The sequence below is a fragment of the Oncorhynchus masou genome, chromosome 21 (assembly GCF_036934945.1).
Source record: "Oncorhynchus masou masou isolate Uvic2021 chromosome 21, UVic_Omas_1.1, whole genome shotgun sequence".
In the NCBI taxonomy this organism is placed as follows: Eukaryota; Metazoa; Chordata; class Actinopteri; order Salmoniformes; family Salmonidae; genus Oncorhynchus; species Oncorhynchus masou.
Window position 1 is genome coordinate 14,105,348 of NC_088232.1, and position 21,736 is coordinate 14,127,083.

The 21,736-nt window shown below is 43.4% G+C and overlaps 1 pseudogene; it reads right to left on the reverse strand.

Annotated features, from left to right (window-relative positions):
* Nucleotides 1–21,736, reverse strand: part of LOC135508590 (BRISC and BRCA1-A complex member 2-like) — a 200,554-nt pseudogene that overhangs the window by 125,331 nt on the left and 53,487 nt on the right.

The following is a 21,736-nucleotide window of genomic DNA, read 5'->3' on the forward strand; positions in this document are numbered from 1 at the left end:
TGAGATATACCTGCTGGAGAGCGTGCTACAAGTGGGTGCTGCTATGGTGACCAGTGAGCTGAGATAAGGCGGGGCTTTACCTAGCAAAGTCTTGTAGATGACCTGGAGCCAGTGGGTTTGGCAACGAGTATGAAGCGAGGGCCAGCCAACGAGAGCGTACAGGTCGCAGTGGTGGGCAGTATATGGAGCTTTGGTGACAAAACGGATGGCACTGTGATAGACTGCATCCAATTTGTTGAGTAGATTGTTGGAGGCTATTTTGTAAATGACATTGCCAAAGTCGAGGATCGGTAGGATGGTCAGTTTTACGAGGGTATGTTTGGCAGCTTGAGTGAAGGATGCTTTGTTGCGAAATAGGAACCTGGTCCTAGATTGAATTTTGGATTGGAGACGCTTAATGTGAGTCTGGAAGGAGAGTTTACAGTCTAGCCAGACACCTAAGTATTTGTAGTTGTCCACATATTCTATGTCAGAACCGTCCAGAGTAGCTATGCTGGAAGGGCGGGCAGGTGCATGCAGCGATCGGTTGAAGAGCATGCATTTAGTTTTACTTGCATTTCAGAGCAGTTGGATGCCACAGAAGGATAGTTGTATGGCATTGAACCTTGTCTGGAGGTTAGTTAACACAGTGTCCAAAGAAGGGTCAGAAGTACACAGAATGGTGTCGTCTGCGTAGAGGTGGATCAGAGAATCACCAGCAGAAAGAACGACATCAATGATGTATATAGAGAAGAGTCGGCCCAAGAATTGAACCCTGTGGCACCCCCATAGAGACTGCCAGAGGTCCAAACAACAGGCCATCCGATTTGGCACACTGAACTCTATCAGAGAAGTAGTTGGTGAACCAGCCGAGGCAGTCATTTGAGAAACAAAGGCTGTTGAGTCTGGGTCTTGCAAATGGGTCTTTTAAATGGACATTGATCCCAAGAATAATTCCAAAGTTGTGGCAAAATGGCTTAAAACCTGTTAAGGCTCGGGACAATACTGCCTCCTTTGGATGAATTGCGTGCCCATAGTAAACTGAAAACAAATCTGTCCAAAATTGCTAATATATGCATATAATAATTATTATTGGATAGAAAACACTCTAAAGCTTCTAAACCCGTTTGAATTATGTCTGTAAGTATAGCAGAACTCACAGGGCAGCCAATCTCCCAAACTAGTTTTGGAAACATGAAAGTTGGGCCAACTTTGACGTCATCGCCCCCACCCTTCCCAACCAGCTATGGATCTGGAAACAATTTCTATGTCTTCCACTAGATGTCCTCATTCAGTAGAGCGTTTAATTGTGCAAATCCCGCGAGCTTTGACCCTTTGGGAGGCAAAATAGTGGGTGTCGCGAGAAAATACATGCGCTTTAGAGCGCGAATTCTACAGTCATTCCTCCGTTCCAGATTGTCTGAGATTGGCGATTCAACCGGACAAAAGCAATTGTTTTATACGTTTATAACATCCTAAAGCTTGATTCTGCACCTAGTTTGACCAGTTTAGTCGACATATAATATGTAATTTTGACGTTTTGATGCGCAACTGTTCGGGACCAGAAGTCATTTTGGATGCATTTCAGCTGAAAGTGGTAGTATATGCTAACACACGACTTGAAACAAAACGATGTATTGGGTAAGTATGACTTCTTCCACTACATTCTGATCGAAGACCATCAAAGGTAAGGGAATATTTATGTTGTAATTTTGTATTTCTGTTGACTCCAACATAGCGGAGAAATATTGCTTACGTCTGAGCGCCGCCTCAGATGATTGAATAGTGAGCGATTTCTTTAACGTTAAAAATAAATGTGACAAAGCGGTTGCATTAAGAAGCAGTGTATCTTTCTAACTATATGTAGAACATGTATATTTAGTCAAAGTTTATGATGTGTATTTCTGTTATAAGGCGGGGCTATCTATAGTTTCTCCGGACATTTTTGAGGATTTTCTTAACATGGCGTCAATGTAAACGGAGATTTATGGATATAAATTGCATATTTTTGAAAAAAACATAAATGTACTGTGTAACATGTCCTATTACTGTCATCTGATGAAGATTTTCAAAAGGTTAGTGAATTATTTTTCTTTTAATCCTGTGTTTGTGATTGCATCTTTTGTTCGACAAAATGGCTGTATATCGTCTGTGTTTTTGTGGTGGTTTGACATAAATATGTGCTATGTTTTCGCCGTAAAACATTTTAGAAATCTGACTCGCTGGGTAGATGAACAAGGTATTTATCTTTCATTTGAGCTATTGGACTTGTTAATGAGTGGAGGTTAAATATTTCTAAGAATATTTTTGCATTCTGTGCGCCACCTTTTGAGTTGAGCGGGGGGGGGGGGAGGTGGTGCCCTTGGGGAACCTGTACATTTAACACGTTAAGGACAACAAAGTCAAGGTATTGGAGTGGTCGTCACAAAGCCCTGACCTAAATACTAAAGAAACTTTGTGGGTAGAACTGAAAAACCGTATGCGAGCAAGGAGGCCTGCAAACCTGACTCGGTTACACCAGCTGTCAGGAGGAATGGGCCAAAATTCACCCAACTTATTGTGGGAAGCTTATGGAAGGCTACCCGAAATGTTTGACCCAAATTAAACAATTTATAGGTAATGCTACCAAATACTAATTGAGTGTATGTAAACTTCTGACCCACTGGAAATGTGATGATAGAAAAGCTGATATATATTTGGCTAAGCTGTATGTAAACTTCCGACTTCAACTGTATGAATATATACAGTGGGGCAAAAAAGTATTTAGTCAGATACCAATTGTGCAAGTTCTCCCACTTAAAAAGACGAGAGACGCCTGTAATTGTCATCATAGGTACACTTCAACTCTGACAGACAAAATGAGAAAAAAAATCCAAAATTGCAAATCATGGTGGAAAATAAGTATTTGGTCAATAACAAAAGTTTTTCTCAATACTTTGTTGTATACCCTTTGTTGGCAATGACAGAGGTCAAACGTTTTCTGTAAGTCTTCACAAGGTTTTCACACACTGTTGCTGGTATTTTGGCCCATTCCTCCATGCAGATCTCCTCTAGAGCAGTGATGTTTTGGGGCTGTTGCTGGTCAATACGGACTTTCAACTCCCTCCAAAGATTTTCTATGGGGTTGAGACCTGGAGACTGGCTAGGCCACTCCAGGACCTTGAAATGCTTCTTACGAAGCCACTCCTTCGTTGCCCGGGCGGTGTGTTTGGGATCATTGTCATTCTGAAAGACCCAGCCATGTTTCATCTTCAATGCCCTTGCTGATGGAAGGAGGTTTTCACTCAAAATCTCATGATACATGGCCCCATTCATTCTTTCCTTTACACGGATCAGTCGTCCTGGTCCCTTTGCAGAAAAACAGCCTCGAAGCATGATGTTTCCACCCCCATGCTTCACAGTAGGTATGGTGTTCTTTGGATGCAACTCAGCATTCTTTGTCCTCCAAACACGACGAGTTGAGTTTTTACCCCAAAATTATATTTTGGTTTCATCTGACCATATGACATTCTCCCAATCTTCTTCTGGATCATCCAAATGCTCTCTAGCAAACTTCAGACGGGCCTGGACATGTACTGGCTTAAGCAGGGGGACACGTCTGGCACTGCAGGATTTGAGTCCCTGGCGGCGTAGTGTGTTACTGATGGTAGGCTTTGTTACTTTGGTCCCAGCTCTCTGCAGGTCATTGGTGTGGTTCTGGGATTTTTGCTCACCATTCTTGTGATCATTTTGACCCCACAGGGTGAGATCTTGCGTGGAGCCCCAGATCAAGGGAGATTATCAGTAGTCTTGTATGTCTTCCATTTCCTAATAATTGCTCCCACTGTTGATTTCTTCAAACCAAGCTGCAGATTCAGTCTTCCCAGCCTGGTGCAGGTCTACAATTTTGTTTCTGGTGTCCCTTGACAGCTCTTTGGTCTTGGCCATAGTGGAGTTTGGAGTGTGACTGTTTGAGGTTGTGGACAGGTGTCTTTTATACTGATAACAAGTTCAAACAGGTGCCATTAATACAGGTAACGAGTGGAGGACAGAGGAGCCTCTTAAAGAAGAAGTTACAGGTCTGTGAGAGCCAGAAATCTTGCTTGTTTGTAGGTGACCAAATACTTATTTTCCACCATAATTTGCAAATTAATTAATTAAAAATCCTACAATGTGATTTTCTGGATATTTTTTTCTCATTTTGTCTGTCATAGTTGAAGTGTAACTGTGATGAAAATTACAGGCCTCTCCCATCTTTTTAAATGGGAGAACTTGCACAATTGGTGGTTGACTAAATACTTTTCTTGTCTCACTGTATATAAATTAATAAAAAAACAAGTGCCATTTAAGATTAATTTAATGAAGCCATAATATCAACTGCTTATATAATTTTGCGTCATTTCCGGTCACAACTTGTATACTTGTTTACATGCTGCTATACCTTTTGTTGCTCACCTTACTTTGCTACCTATAAAGTTGTTATGGTTTTTACTTTTACTTAATTACCGTTTTATATTTGTATTTTTTCCCCCCCCTCGCTCGACTTTTTTCATCCCGTACGCTTTATCTGAACGTGGTTCCAGGACCTCCAACAGCCGAAGCTAAGAACTAACATTCACATTATGCCTTCGCTGTACTCATAATATACAGGAGAACGATCGCCTTATGGCGAGGATAGCTGTGCTGCAAGCCCAGCTTCAGACGCAATCGTTAAGCAAGGGTAATTTAAGTGAAGGAATGGATGAAACAGCGTCTGTGCCACCAATAAGTACAGATAGTAGTATAAATCCCCTCGCACAAACCCCGCAGCCGGACAATTTTCTCATGTTTTCTGGAGGGAAATGCAGTAGGAATGTTCAACCGGTGTCGCTCAGTGTTTATTGGCTTATTTCACTGTAGAGCCTCTAGTCCTGCTCACTATACCTTATCCAACCTATTAGTTCCACCACCCACACATGCGATGACATCTCCTGGTTTCAATGATGTTTCTAGAGAAAATCTCTCTCTCTTCATCACTCAATACCTAGGGTTATCTCCACTGTATTCACATCCTACCATACCTTTGTCTGTACATTATACCTTGAAGCTATTTTATCGCCCCCAGAAACCTCCTTTTACTCTCTGTTCCAGACGTTCTCGACGACCAATTCTTATTGCTTTTAGCCGTACACTTATCCTACTCCTCCTATGTTCCTCTGGCAATATAGAGGTGAATCCAGGCCCTGCAGTGCCTAGCTCCACTCCTATTCCCCAGGCGCTCTCTTTTGATGACTTCTGTAACCGTAATAGCCTTGGTTTCATGCATGTTAACATTAGAAGCCTCCTCCCTAAGTTTGTTCTATTCACTGCTTTAGCACACTCTGCCAACCCGGATGCTCAAGCTGTGTCTGAATCCTGGCTTAGGAAGACCACCAAAAATTCTGAAATTTTAATCCCAAACTACAACATTTTCACACAAGATAGAACTGCCAAATGGGGTGGTGTTGCAATCTACTGCAAAGATAGCCTGCAGAGTTCTGTCCTACTATTCAGGTCTGTACCCAAACAATTTGAACTTCTACTTTTAAAAATCCACCTCTCTAAAAACAAGTCTCTCACCGTTGCCGCCTGCCATAGACCACCCTCTGCCCCCAGCTGTGCTCTGGACACCATATGTGAACTGATTGCCCCCCATCTATCTTCAGAGCTCGTGCTGCCAGGCGACCTAAAACTGTGACATGCTTAACCTCTTACACCTATGGTGGCGCAATTTCATTTTTGGAAGAAAAACATTCCCGTTTTAAACAAGATATTTTGTCACAAAAAGATGCTCGACTATGCATATAATTGCTACTGTTCGAAAGAAAACACTCTGACGTGTCCAGAAATACAAATATCTTCTCTGTGCGTGCCCTTTAACGTGAGCTTCAGGCAAAACCAAGATGACTTGGCATCCAGGAAATGACAAGGATTTTTGAGGCTCTGTCTTTCATGATCTCCTTATATGGCTGTGAACGCAAGAGGAATGAGTCTGCCCTTTCTGTCGTTTCCCCACGGTGTCTGCAGCATTGTGACGTATTTGTAGGCAGATCATTGGAAGATTGACCATAAGAGACCACATTTACCACGTGTCCGCCCGGTGTCCTGCGCCGAAATTGGTGCGCAAAAGTCACCTGCCAGTATTTTTCCATGGGAGAAAAGAGAGAGAAGCAAGCTTCCACGAACTGCATGTCAATGAAGAGATATGTGAAAAAACACCTTGAGGATTGATTCCAAACAACGTTTGCCATGTTTCGGTCGATATTATGTAGTTAATCCGGAAAAAGTTTCACGTTGTAGGTGACTGCATTTTCGGTTCGTTTCGGTAGCCAGGCGCAATGTAGAAAACGGAACGATTTCTCCTACACACAGACGCTTTCAGGAAACACTGCGCATCTGGTATGTGGCTGGGAGTCTCCTCATTGAAAACATCAGAAGCTCTTCAAAGGTAAATGATTTTATTTATTTGGTTATCTGGCTTTTGTGAAAATGTTGCGTGCTACATGCTACACAAAATGCTATGCTAGCTTTGCATACTCTTACACAAATTAGTCAATTTCTATGGTTCAAAAGCATATTTTGAAAATCTGAGATGACAGTGTTGTTAAGAAAAGGCTAAGCTTGAGAGCAAATGCATTATTTTAATTTATTTGCGATTTTCAGAAATCGTTAACGTTGCGTTATGCTAATGAGCCTGAGGCTTAGTCACAATCCCGGATCCGGGATGGGGAGTTTCAAGAGGTTAACAACCCAGCCATCCTACAATCTAAGCTTGATGCCCTCAATCTCACACAAATGATCAATGAACCTACCAGGTACCTCCCCAAAGCCTTAAACACGGGCACCCTCATAGATATCATCCTAACCAACTTGCCCTCTAAATACACCTCTGCTGTCTTCAACCAAGATCTCAGCGATCACTGCCTCATTGCCTGCATCCGTAATGGGTCAGCTGTCAAACGACCTCCACTCATCACTGTCAAATGCTCCCTGAAACACTTCAGCGAGCAGGCCTTTCTAATCGACCTGGCCGAGGTATCCTGGAAGGATATTGATCTCATCGCGTCAGTAGAGGATGCCTGGTTATTTTTTTTAAATGCCTTCCTCACCATATTAAATAAGCATGCCCCATTCAAGAAATGTAGAACCAGGAACAGATATAGCCCTTGGTTCTCTCCAGACCTGAATGCCCTTAACCTGTTACATCTATGGGGGCGCTAATTTCATAATTGGATAAAAAAAAGTGCCCGTTTTAAGCGCAATATTTTGTCTCAAAAAGATGCTCGACTATGCATATAATTGACAGCTTTGGAAAGAGGACACTCTGATGTTTCCAAAACTGCAAAGATATTGTCTGTGAGTGCCCCTGATGTAACTGATGCTACAGGCGAAACCAAGATGAAACTTCAACCAGGAAATGAACAGGATTTTTGAGGCTCTGTTTTTCATTGTCTCCTTATATGGCTGTGGCTGCGCAAGGAATGAGCCTGCCCGATCTATCGTTTCCCCAAGGTGTCTGCAGCATTGTGACGTATTTGTAGGCATATCATTGGAAGATTGACCATAAGAGACTACATTTGCCAGGTGTCCTCCGTCGAAATTGGTGCGTCATCTTCAACTGCACGTCTTTTTCCAAGCGATGCACCGGAGAAAGTAGACTACCACGAACGATATATCAATGAAGAGATATGTGAAAAACACATTGAGGATTGATTCTAAACAGCGTTTGCCGTGTTTCAGTCGATATTATGGAGTTAATTTGGAAAACAGTTCGCCGTTTTGATGACTGAATTTTCAGTCATTCAGAATTTTTGGTACCCAAACGTGATGTACAAAATGGAGCGATTTCTCCTACACAAAGAATCTTTCAGGAAAAGCTGAACATTTGCTATGTAACTGAGAGTCTCCTCATTGAAAACATGCGAAGTTCTTCAAAGGTAAATGATTTTATTTGAATCCTTTTCTGGTTTTTGTGCAAATGTTGCCCGCTAAATGCTACGCTAAATGCTACGCTAGCTATCAATACTCTTACACAAATGCTTGTTTTGCTATGGTTGAAAAGCATATTTTGAAAATCTGAGATGACAGTGTTGTTAAGAAAAGGCTAAGCTTGAGAGCTAGCACATTCATTTCATTTCATTTGCGATTTTCATAAATAGTTAACGTTACGTTATGCTAATGAGCTTGAGGCTATAACTGGATACAGGTTTTTTTCATAACCAAACGTGAACAAAACGCAGCGATTTGTCCAACACAAATAATATTTTTTTGAAAAACTGAACATTTGCTATCTAACTGAGAGTCTCCTCATTGAAAACATCTGAAGTTCTTGAAAGGTTAATGATTTTATTTGAATGATTTTCTTGTTTTTGTGAAAATGTTGCTGGGTGAATTCTAGGCTTATAGCTATGCTAGCTAACAATACTCTTACACAAATGCTTGTTTAGCTATGGTTGAAAAGCATATTTTGAAAATCTGAGATGACCGTGTTGTTAACAAAAGTCTAAGCTTGAGAGCAAATATATTTATTTCATTTAATTTGCGATTTTCATGAATAGTTAACGTTGCGTTATGCTAATGAGCTTGAAGCTATAAATATGATCCCGGATCCGGGATTGCTCGTCGCAAGTAGTTAACCAACACAAAAACTTCCTTTGGCGTTCTGCATTAGCATTGAACAGCCCCTGTGATATGCAACTTTTCAGGGAAGCTAGAAACCAATATACACAGGCAGTTAGAAAAACCAAGGCTAGCTTTTTCAAGCAGAAATTTGCTTCCTGCAACACTACCTCAACTTCAGCCACTTTAATATTGGGAATTGATGGGAAATGATGTCAAATATATCACTAGCCAGCCACTTTAAACAATGCTACCTAATATAATGTTTACATACCCTACATTATTCATCTCATATGTTTACCTATATACTGTACTCTATAGGAATGGTGTTTCCGGTTCCGGTTGGAGCGAGCGGTCGCATCTACACTTCGGTCCGCAGACCATACAAACGCTCCACACCGCGTGGCCGCGGCCACCCTAATCTGGTGGTCCCAGCGCGCACGACCCACGTGGAGTTCCTGGTCTCCGGTAGCCTCTGGAACTGCCGATCTGCGGCCAACAAGGCAGAGTTCATCTCAGCCTATGCCTCCCTCCAGTCCCTCGACTTCCTGGCACTGACGGAAACATGGATCACCACAGATAACACTGCTACTCCTACTGCTCTCTCTTCGTCCGCCCACGTGTTCTCGCACACCCCGAGAGCTTCTGGTCAGCGGGGTGGTGGCACCGGGATCCTCATCTCTCCTAAGTGGTCATTCTCTCTCTCTCCCTTACCCATCTATCTATCGCCTCCTTTGAATTCCATGCTGTCACAGTTACCAGCCCTTTCAAGCTTAACATTCTTATCATTTATCGCCCTCCAGGTTCCCTCGGAGAGTTCATCAATGAGCTTGATGCCTTGATAAGCTCCTTTCCTGAGGACGGCTCACCTCTCACAGTCCTGGGCGACTTTAACCTCCCCACGTCTACCTTTGACTCATTCCTCTCTGCCTCCTTCTTTCCACTCCTCTCCTCTTTTGACCTCACCCTCTCACCTTCCCCCTACTCACAAGGCAGGCAATACGCTCGACCTCATCTTTACTAGATGCTGTTCTTCCACTAACCTCACTGCAACTCCCCTCCAAGTCTCCGACCACTACCTTGTATCCTTTTCCCTCTCGCTCTCATCCAACACTTCCCACACTGCCCCTACTCGGATGGTATCGCGCCGTCCCAACCTTCGCTCTCTCTCCCCCGCTACTCTTTCCTCTTCCATCCTATCATCTCTTCCCTCTGCTCATACCTTCTCCAACCTTTCTCCTGACTCTGCCTCCTCAACCCTCCTCTCTTCCCTTTCTGCATCCTTTGACTCTCTATGTCCCCTATCCTCCAGGCCGGCTCGGTCCTCCCCTCCCGCTCCGTGGCTCGATGACTCATTGCGAGCTCACAGAACAGAGCTCCGGGCAGCCGAGCGGAAATGGAGGAAAACTCGCCTCCCTGCGGACCTGGCATCCTTTCACTCCCTCCTCTCTACATTTTCCTCCTCTGTCTCTGCTGCTAAAGCCACTTTCTACCACTCTCAATTCCAAGCATCTGCCTCTAACCCTAGGAAGCTCTTTGCCACCTTCTCCTCCCTCCTGAATCCTCCTCCCCCTCCCCCCTCCTCCCTCTCTGCAGATGACTTCGTCAACCATTTTGAAAAGAAGGTCGACGACATCCGATCCTCGTTTGCTAAGTCAAACGACACCGCTGGTTCTGCTCACACTGCCCTACCCTGTGCTCTGACCTCTTTCTCCCCTCTCTCTCCAGATGAAATCTCGCTTCTTGTGACGGCCGGCCGCCCAACAACCTGCCCGCTCGACCCTATCCCCTCCTCTCTCCTCCAGACCATTTCCGGGGACCTTCTCCCTTACCTCACCTCGCTCATCAACTCATCCCTGACCGCTGGCTACGTCCCTTCCGTCTTCAAGAGAGCGAGAGTTGCACCCCTTCTGAAAAAACCTACACTCGATCCCTCCGATGTCAACAACTACAGACCAGTATCCCTTCTTTCTTTTCTCTCCAAAACTCTTGAACGTGCCGTCCTTGGCCAGCTCTCCCGCTATCTCTCTCAGAATGACCTTCTTGATCCAAATCAGTCAGGTTTCAAGACTAGTCATTCAACTGAGACTGCTCTTCTCTGCATCACGGAGGCGCTCCGCACTGCTAAAGCTAACTCTCTCTCCTCTGCTCTCATCCTTCTAGACCTATCGGCTGCCTTCGATACTGTGAACCATCAGATCCTCCTCTCCACCCTCTCCGAGTTGGGCATCTCCGGCGCGGCCCACGCTTGGATTGCGTCCTACCTGACAGGTCGCTCCTACCAGGTGGCGTGGCGAGAATCTGTCTCCTCGCCATGCGCTCTCACCACTGGTGTCCCCCAGGGCTCTGTTCTAGGCCCTCTCCTATTCTCGCTATACACCAAGTCACTTGGCTCTGTCATAACCTCACATGGTCTCTCCTATCATTGCTATGCAGACGACACACAATTAATCTTCTCCTTTCCCCCTTCTGATGACCAGGTGGCGAATCGCATCTCTACATGTCTGGCAGACATATCAGTGTGGATGACGGATCACCACCTCAAGCTGAACCTCGGCAAGACGGAGCTGCTCTTCCTCCCGGGGAAGGACTGCCCGTTCCATGATCTCGCCATCACGGTTGACAACTCCATTGTGTCCTCCTCCCAGAGCGCTAAGAACCTTGGCGTGATCCTGGACAACACCCTGTCGTTCTCAACCAACATCATGGCGGTGGCCCGTTCCTGTAGGTTCATGCTCTACAACATCCGCAGAGTACGACCCTGCCTCACACAGGAAGCGGCGCAGGTCCTAATCCAGGCACTTGTCATCTCCCGTCTGGATTACTGCAACTCGCTGTTGGCTGGGCTCCCTGCCTGTGCCATTAAACCCCTACAACTCATCCAGAACGCCGCAGCCCGTCTGGTGTTCAACCTTCCCAAGTTCTCTCACGTCACCCCGCTCCTCCGCTCTCTCCACTGGCTTCCAGTTGAAGCTCGCATCCGCTACAAGACCATGGTGCTTGCCTACGGAGCTGTGAGGGGAACGGCACCGCAGTACCTCCAGGCTCTGATCAGGCCCTACACCCAAGCAAGGGCACTGCGTTCATCCACCTCTGGCCTGCTCGCCTCCCTACCATTGAGGAAGTACAGTTCCCGCTCAGCCCAGTCAAAACTGTTCGCTGCTCTGGCCCCCAATGGTGGAACAAACTCCCTCACGACGCCAGGACAGCGGAGTCAATCACCACCTTCCGGAGACACCTGAAACCCCACCTCTTCAAGGAATACCTAGGATAGGATAAGTAATCCTTCTCACCACCCCCCCCCTTAATGATTTAGATGCACTATTGTAAAGTGGCTGTTCCACTGGATGTCAGAAGGTGAATTCACCAATTTGTAAGTCGCTCTGGATAAGAGCGTCTGCTAAATGACTTAAATGTAAATGTAAATGTATATCATCTACTGCATCTTTATGTAATACATGTATCACTAGCCACTTTAACTATGCCACTTTGTTTACATACTCATCTCATATGTATGTACTGTACTCGATACCATCTACTCTATCTTGCCTATGCCGCTCTGTACCATCACTCATTCATATATCTTTATATACGTATTCTTTATCCCCCTACACTTGTGTGTAAAAGACAGTAGTTTTGGAATTGTTAGTTAGATTACTTGTTGGTTATTACTGCATTGTCGGAACTAGAAGCACAAGCATTTCGCTACACTCGCATTAACATCTGCTAACCATGTGTATGTGACAAATACAATTTGATGATTTTTAACTCAAAAAAAGTTCTGGGACACTGTAAAGTCCATGGAGAATAAGAACACCTCCTCCCAGCTGCCCACTGCACTGAAGATAGGAAACACTGTCACCACTGATAAATCCACCATAATTGAGAATTTCAATAAGCATTTTTCTACGGCTGGCCATGCTTTCCACCTGGCTACTCCTACCCCGGTCAACAGCACTGCATCCCCCACAGCAACTCGCCCAAGCCTTCCCCATTTCACCTTCCCCTAAATCCGTTCAGCTGATGTTCTGAAAGAGCTACAAAATCTGGACCCCTACAAATCAGCCGGGCTAGACAAACTGGACCCTTTCTTTCTAAAATTATCTGCCAAAATTGTTGCCACCCCTATTACTAGCCTGTTCAACCTCTCTTTCATGTCGTCTGAGATTCCCAAAGATTGGAAAGCAGCTGCGGTCATCCCCCTCTTCAAAGTGGGGGACACTCTTGACCCAAACTGCTACAGACCTATATCTATCCTACCATGCCTTTCTAAGGTCTTCGAAAGCCAAGTCAACAAACAGATTACCGACCATTTCGAATCTCACCATACTATGCAATCTGGTTTCAGAGCTGGTTTCAGAGCTGGTCATGGGTGCACCTCAGCCACGCTCAAGGTCCTAAACGATATCTTAACCGCCATCGATAAGAAACATTACTGTGCAGCCGTATTCATTGATCTGGCCAAGGCTTTCGACTCTGTCAATCACCACATCCTCATCGGCAGACTCGACAGCCTTGGTTTCTCAAATGATTGCCTCGCCTGATTCACCAACTACTTCTCTGATAGAGTTCAGTGTGTCAAATCGGAGGGTCTGCTGTCCGGACCTCTGGCAGTCTCTATGGGGGTGCCACAGGGTTCAATTATTTTACCGACTCTCTTCTCTGTATACATCATTGAGGCCACTCTTGCTGCTGGTGAGTCTCTGATCCACCTCTACTCAGACGACACCATTCTGTATACTTCTGGCCCTTCTTTGGACACTGTGTTAACAACCCTCCAGGCGAGCTTCAATTCCATTACAACTTTCCTTCCGTGGCCTCCAATTGATCTTAAATACAAGTAAAACTAAATGCATGCTCTTCAAACGATCGCTACCTGCACCTGCCCACCTGTCCAACATCACTACTCTGGACGTCTCTGACTTAGAATACGTGGACAACTACAAATACTTAGGTGTCTGGTTAGACTGTAAACTCTCCTTCCAGACCAATATCAAACATCTCCAATCCAAAGTTAACCTGTTGAAACTCTAGGGGCGCAATTTCATTTTTGGATGAAAAACGTTCCCGTTTTAAACAAGATATTTTGTCACAAAAAGATGCTCGACTATGCATATAATTGATAGCTTTCGAAAGAAAACACTCTGACGTGTCCAGAACTGCAAAGATATTTTCTGTGTGTGCCCTAGAACGTGAGCTTCAGGCAAAACCAAGATGAGACGGCATCCAGGAAATGAGCAGGATTTTTGAGGCTCTGTTTTCCATTGTCTCCTTATATGGCTGTGAATGCGAGAGGAGTAAGTCTGCCCTTTCTGTCGTTTCCCCAAGGTGTCTGCAGCATTGTGACGTATTTGTAGGCATATCATTGGAAGATTGACCATAAGAGACCACATTTACCAGGTGTCCGCCCGGTGTCCTGCGCCGAAATTGGTGCGCAAAAGTCAGCTGCAAGTATTTTTCCATGGAATTCAGAGAAGAAAGCAGGCTTCCACGAACGATATACCAATGAAGAGATATGTGAAAAAACACCTTGAGGATTGATTCCAAACAACGTTTGCCATGTTTCGGTCGATATTATGGAGTTAATTCGGAAAAAGTTTGACGTTGTTGGTGACTGAATTTTTGGTTCGTTTCGGTAGCCAAATGTGATGTACAAAACGGAGCGATTTCTCCTACACAAAGATTCTTTCAGGAAAAACTGAACATTTGCTATGTAACTGTCTCCTCATTGAAAACATCCGAAGCTCTTCAAAGGTAAAGATTTTATTTATTTGGTTATCTGGTTTTTGTGAAAATGTTGCGTGCTAAATGCTACTCAAAATGCTAAGCTAGCTTAGCATACTCTTACACAAATTAGTCAATTGCTATGGTTCAAAAGCATATTTTGAAAATCTGAGATGACAGTGTTGTTAAGAAAAGGCTAAGCTTGAGAGCAGGCGCATTATTTTCATTTTATTTGCGATTTTCAGAAATCGTTAACGTTGCGTTATGCTAATGAGCCTGAGGCTTTAGTCACGATCCCGGATCCGGGATGGGGAGTTTCAACAGGTTAAATCTAGAATTGGCTTCCTATTTCGCAACAAAGCATCCTTCACTCATGCTGCCAAACATACCCTTGTAAAACTGACCATCCTACCAATCTTCCACTTCGGCGATGTCATGTACAAAATAGCCTCCAATACCCTACTCAACAAATTGGATGCAGTCTATCACAGTGCAATCCGTTTTGTCACCAAATCCCCATATACTACCCACCACTGCGACCTGTCAAGCATTTCGCTACACTCGCATTAACATCTGCTAACCATGTGTATGTGACAAATAAAATTTGATTTGATTTGTACGCTCTCGTTGGCTGGCCCTCGCTTCATACTCGTCGCCAAACCCACTGGCTCCATGTCATCTACAAGACCCTGCTAGGTAAAGACCCCCCTTATCTCAGCTCGCTGGTCACCATAGCATCTCCCACCTGTAGCACACGCACCAGCAGGTATATCTCTCTGGTCACTCCCAAAACCAATTCTTTCTTTGGCCGCCTCTCCTTCCAGTTCTCTGCTGCCAATGACTGGAACGAACTACAAAAATCTCTGAAACTGGAAACACATCTCCCTCACTAGCTTTAAGCACCAACTGTCAGAGCAGCTCACAGATTACTGCACCTGTAGCCCACCTATAATTTAGCCCAAACAACTACCTCTTTCCCTACTGTATTTTATTGATTTATTTATTTTGCTCCTTTGCACCCCATTATTTTTATTTCTACTTTGCACATTCTTCCCCTGCAAATCTACCATTCCAGTGTTTTACTTTCTATATTGTATTTACTTTGCCACCATGGCCTTTTTTTGCCTTTACCTCCCTTATCTCACGTCATTTGCTCACATCGTATATAAACTTGTTTATACTGTATTATTGACTGTATGTTTGTTTTACTCCATGTGTAACTCTGTATTGTTGTATGTGTCGAACTGCTTTACTTTATCTTGGCCAGGTCGCAATTGTAAATGAGAACTTGTTCGCAACTTGCCTACCTGGTTAAATAAAGGTGAAATATATATATATATATATATATTTTAATTCAGCCGACAAACTTACAAACGGTTCTCCCCATTAATTAATTAAGTAACAGGTCGGAGTCAGAGGCCGAGCCTTCTCTGGTCTCCTCCTCCTCCCGTTACGGGGTCAGAGACGCCGAAGCCTCCCACCATTAGCTCTGACAAATTGAAAACCCTAGTCATTGGCGACCACAATACCCGCAGTACTAGACTTTAAAAGAATCATCCAGCGATCATACAATATTAACCAGGGGGCAGGGCTACTTACGTTAAGGCTAATCTGAAGATGGTGTTGGCTAAGGCTAAAACTGGAGAGCGAAGAGAGTATAGGGATATTGTTATCCACGTCGGCACCAACAATGTTAGGATGAAACAGTCAGAGGACAAAAGATACAATTTGTAGATAATTGGCTCTCTTTCTGGGACTCACGCACAAACAGGACCAAGCCTGGCCTGTTGAGGAGTGACCGACTCCATCCTATCTGGAAGGGTACTCTCATCTTATCTACGAACATAGATAGGGTTCTAACTCCCGTAGCTCCACAATGAGATAGGGTGCAGGCCAGGCTTAGTGGAGTCTGCCACTAGCACAGTCAGTGTAGTCAGCTCAGCTATCCCCATTGATACCATGTCTGTGCCTCGATCTAGGTATTCACCTTAGCAATCTCACTGGAATAAAGACCTCCTCCATTCCTGTCATTATTGAGATTGTGATATCTCCCATCTCAAAATTGGGCTACTTAATGTTAGATCCTTAACTTCCAAGGCAGTTACAGTCAATTAACTAATCACTGATCATAATCTTGATGTGATTGGCCTGGCTGAAACATTGCTTAAGCATGATGAATCTACTGTGTTAAATGAGGCCTCACCTCCTGGTTACAATAGTGACCATATCCCCCACGCATCCCGCAAAGGCAGAGGTGTCGCTAACATTTACAATAGAACATTTCAATTTACCAAAGATTGTTTTCGTCTTTTGAGCTTCTAGTCATGAAATCTATGCAGTCTACACAATCACTTTTTATAGCTACTGTTTACAAGCCTCCTGGGCCATATACAGCGTTCCTCATTGAGTTCCCTGAATTCCTATAGTCATGGAAGATGATATTCAACATTTTGGTGACTTTAATATTCACATGAAAAAGTCCACAGACCCACTCCAAAAGGCTTTCGGAGCCATCATCGACATCGGGTTTTGTCCAACAAAGACGTCAGAGTACAAAAATCAGTTAACCACCGAACTGAGGAACTCAATTTAACCTTGCGTAATACCCTAGATGCAGTCACACTCCTAAAAACCATTTGTCATAAGAAACTAGCTCACTGCTATACAGAAAATACCTGAGCTCTGAAGCAAGCTTCCAGAAAATTGGAACGGAAATAGCTCAACACCAAACTGGAAGTCTTCCGACTAGCTTGGAAAGACAGTACCGTGCAATATCGAAGAGCCCTCACTGCTGCTCAATCATCTGATTTTTCCAACAATTGAGGAAAATAAGAACAATCCAAAATGTATTTTTGATACTGTTGCAAAGCTAACTAAAAACCAGCCTTTCCCCAAGAGTGGATAGCTTTTGCTTCAGCAGTGATAAATTCATAAACTTCTTTGACGAAAAGATCATGATCATTATCAAGCAAATTACGGACTCTTCTCTAAATCTGCGTATTCCTTGAAAGCTCAGTTGTCCTGAGTCTGCACAACTCTGCCAGGACCGCGGATCAAGGGAGACACTCAAGTTTTTTAATACTTTATCTCTTGACACATTGATGAAAATAATTATGGCCTCTAAACCTTCAAGCTGCATAGTGGACCCCATTCCAGCTAAACTACTGAAAGAGATGCTTCCTGTGCTTTGTCCTCTTATTTTGAACATAATAAACGGCTCTCTATCGACCAGATGTGTACCAAACTCACTAAAAGTGGCAAAAATAAAGCCAAATCTTGACTCAGAAAATATAAAAAATGAATTGGCCTATATTGAATCTCCCATTCCTCTCAAAAATTGTATAAAAAGCTGTTGCCCAGCAACTCACTGCCTTCCTGAAGACATTACATTTACATTTAAGTCATTTAGCAGACGCTCTTATCCAGAGCGACTTACAAATTGGTGAATTCACCTTCTGACATCAGTGGAACAGCCACGAAGACAAACAATGTATATGAGAAATGCTTCAGTCTGGTTTTAGACCCCATCATAGGACTGAGACTGCACTTGTGAAGGTGGTAAATTACCTTTTAATGAAGTCAGACCGAAGCTCTGCATCAGTCCTCGTGCTCCTAGACCTTAGTGCTGCTTTTGCTATAGATCACCACATTCTTTTGGAGAGATTGGAAACCCTATAATTGGACTACATGGACAAGTTCTTGCCTGGTTTAGATCTTATCTGTCGGAAAGATATCACTTTGTCTGTAGATTATTTGTTCTCTGACAAATCAACTGTAAATTTCGGTGTTTCTCAAGGCTATTGTTTTCACTATATATTTTAACTCTGGGTGATGTCATTCAGAAACATAATGTAAACTTTTCACTGCTTTGCGGACGACATACATTTCGATGAAACATGGTGAAGCCACAAAATCGCCCTCCCTGGAAGCCTGTCTTTCAGACATTAGGAAGTGGATAGCGGCAAATGTTCTACTTTTAAACTCTGACAAAACAGAGATGCTAGTTCTAGGTCCCAGGAAACAAAGAGATCTTCTGTTGAATCTGACAATTATTCTTGATGGTTGTACCGTCGTCTCAGATAAAACTGAAGGACCTCGGTGTTACTCTGATCCCTGATCTCTCTTTAGACAAACATATCAAGACTGTTTCAAGGACAGCTTTTTTTCCATCTACGTAACATTGCAAAAATCTGAAACTGTCTGTCCAAAAATGATGCAGACAAATTAATTCATCCTTTTGTCACTTCTAGGTTAGACTACTGCAATGCTCTACTTTCCAGCTACCCGGATAAAGCACTAAATAAACTTCAGTTAGTGCTAAACACGGCTGCTAGAATCTTGACTAGAACCCCAAAATTTGATCATATTACTCCGGTGCTAGCCTCTCTACACTGGCTTCCTGTTAAGGCTAGGGCTGATTTCAAGGTTTTACTGCTAACCTACAAAGCATTTCATAGGCTTGTTCCTACCTATCTTTCCGAAATGGTCCTGCCATACATAGCTACACAAACACTACGGTCACAAAATGCAAGCCTCCGGTCCTTAGAATTTCGAAGCAAACAGCTGGAGGCAGGACATTCTCCTATAGAGCTCAATTTTTATGAAGTGGTCTCGGCCTTTAAGTCTTTAATGACGATTCATCTCTTCAGTAGGACCTATGATTGAGTGTCGTCAGGCTCAGGAGTGTGAAGGTGAACGGAAAGGCACTGGAGCAACAAACCGCCATTGCTGTCTCTGCCTGGCCAGTTCCTGTCTCTCCACTGGGATTCTCTGCCTCAAACCCTTTTACAGGGGCTGAGTCACTGGCTTACTGGTGCTCTTCCATGACATCCCTAGGAGGGGTGTGTCACTTGAGTGGGTTGAGTCACTGACGTGATCTTCCTGTCCGGATTGGTGCCCCCCCTTGGGTTTGTGACGTGGGGGAGATCTTTGTGGGCTATACTTGGCCTTGTCTCAGGATAGTAAGTTGATGGTTGAAGATATCCATCTCGTGGTGTGGGGGCTGTGCTTTGGCTAAGTGGGTGGGGTTTATCCTGCCTGTTTGGTCCTGTCCGGGGTATCGTCAGACGGGGCACAGTGTCTCAGCCTCCAGTATTTATGTTGTAGTAGTTTGTGTCGGGGGGCAAGATTCAGTCTGTTATATCTGGACTATTTCTCTTGTCTTATCCCGTGTCCTGTGTGAATTTAAGATATTACAGCTCTCTCTAATTCTCTTTCTCTCTCTCTGAGGACCTGAGCCCTTGGACCATGCCTCATGACTCCTTGCTGTCCCCAGTCCACACTGCACAGCCAGAAGAAGTCTGGCCACCCCTCATAGCCTGGATCCTCTCTAGATTTCTTCCTAGGTTCCAGCCTTTCTAGGGAGCTTTTCCTAGGCCCTTGTGCCTCTACACCTGCATTGCTTGCTGTTTGGGGTTTTAGGCTGGGTTTCTGTACAGCACTTTTTGACATCAGCTGATGTAAGAAGGGCTATATAAATACATTTGATTGAAATTTGATTATATTATATCACGGAACACAATCTTCAAAAAGGCTGTAACATCAGCAGTGGCATTACTTTCTAGAAGCCTTATGTTAGGAATCAAAAGGACAATGTAAAGGTAGGTTAGGTAATTAAATATGAACTCAAATCTAATTGCTCCATACTGTATATATTCAGTCAATAAAAAACAAGTGCCTTTTGAGAATCAATCATGAATCCGTCTCTGCTCTGGCGGGGTCACAGTGTCGCTTTGCATTAGCAAAAGATGTGATGTGAGATTGCTGCTGCTTGTCCCCCTTTGATAATGTATTTGTACTTGATAAGCATATTATTTTCATGGAGCTAGTTGTGCTCTGATAGGGCAGCTTGATATTGCATAGTTTGCATTGTACATGAGTTTCATCAGTTTGATCAAAATACTTCCAAACTTCGCTGTGTTTGGCCACCATGCTGATACTACCCACTTCCTGCTATGTGCCTGAAACAGCCCCCCTTCAGCCAATCAGAAGCGCTTGCCACAAAATATTTGGCATTTATATTTTTCAATCGTACATTTTCTATGATAGTTAACCACGCTCTCAATATAACATGTTTAGTTTTACAGTACTTTAACCCATCCCCAATACACACACATTCTGTATCTAGAACACACCCTGTATACTGTACATGCTGTGCTGCATGCATAAAGGACACAGTGAAAATTTGTCTTCGCACGAACTCGTATTCCTTTCTGTGTATGCAAATACATGTATGAAGGAGGGGATGTTGGTTGGTTGGTTACCTTGAGGAGATAGACGGGGATGTCGCTGAAATCCACAGGGAGCTTGAGCAGGAAGCGAGTGGAGAACTCCACCGCCTGGAACACGAGAGACAGGAAAAAGAACATCACACCGTGTACAGATGGAGAATACACACGCACTGGGTAACACACACACACACACAGGTCATATTGAAACAACAATGAGCACTACATGAGAGTGATTAGGGATGGCTAAAGATGAGTGCATTGCAAATCAGTTTTGAAAATCTGCTTCAATCTAATTTGTTTGTCTTAATGTGCCTATTTTATGGCAAATGATGGAGATGTATTTCCTGATTTTAGGGATCTATTTGCTCTTTGGATATTCAATGCAGTTAATTTTATTATTATAAAACTCTAAAGGTTCATTGGATTTTGAGTAATTCAGCCTCAGAATATTTACTAGTCAAAACAAAACATGAGAAATGCTCAATGCAATTACCAACTGTTCCAATTCAAAGGATGTTTAAATGTATAATGCAGCAAATAAAAGCGCTAGATAGACTAAAACATAATCATTGTCTGTTGCTCACACCAACCCCTCATCACATCCTTCAGAGGCAAACCTAATCTGCAATCCTCCTAGTTGTGCAAATGTTTTTGTTATTTTTTTTCCATCAAGGCATATCTATAAGACATTCTGTCCCATAACAGTAGTAGGTTAGTTAGATGTGCAATATGAGTGGGTAGTGTCAAATCAAAGTTGATTGGTTGCATTACAGAAATGCAGGCCTTATTGCAAGTGCAGCTAAATTCTATTCTTTTTCTTATTCCAACAGTGCAGTAGAATGTAAATGTAACAACAACAAAGAAAATCTAAACAAGAAATCAAGAAATTAAAGAACAGGTCAACTTAACAATCCAATTTAGATACAGTTGATGTCGGAAGTTTACATACACTTAGGTTGGAGTCATTAAAACTTGTTTTTCAACAACTCCACAAATTTCTTGTTAACAAACTATAGTTTTGGCAAGTCTGTTAGGACATAATTTTTCCAACAGTTGTTTACAAACAGATTATTTCACTTATAATTCACTATATCACAATTCCAGTGGGTCAGAAGTTGACTGTGCATTTAAACAGCTTGGAAAATTCCCGAAAATGATGTCATGGCTTTAGAAGCTTCTGATAGGCT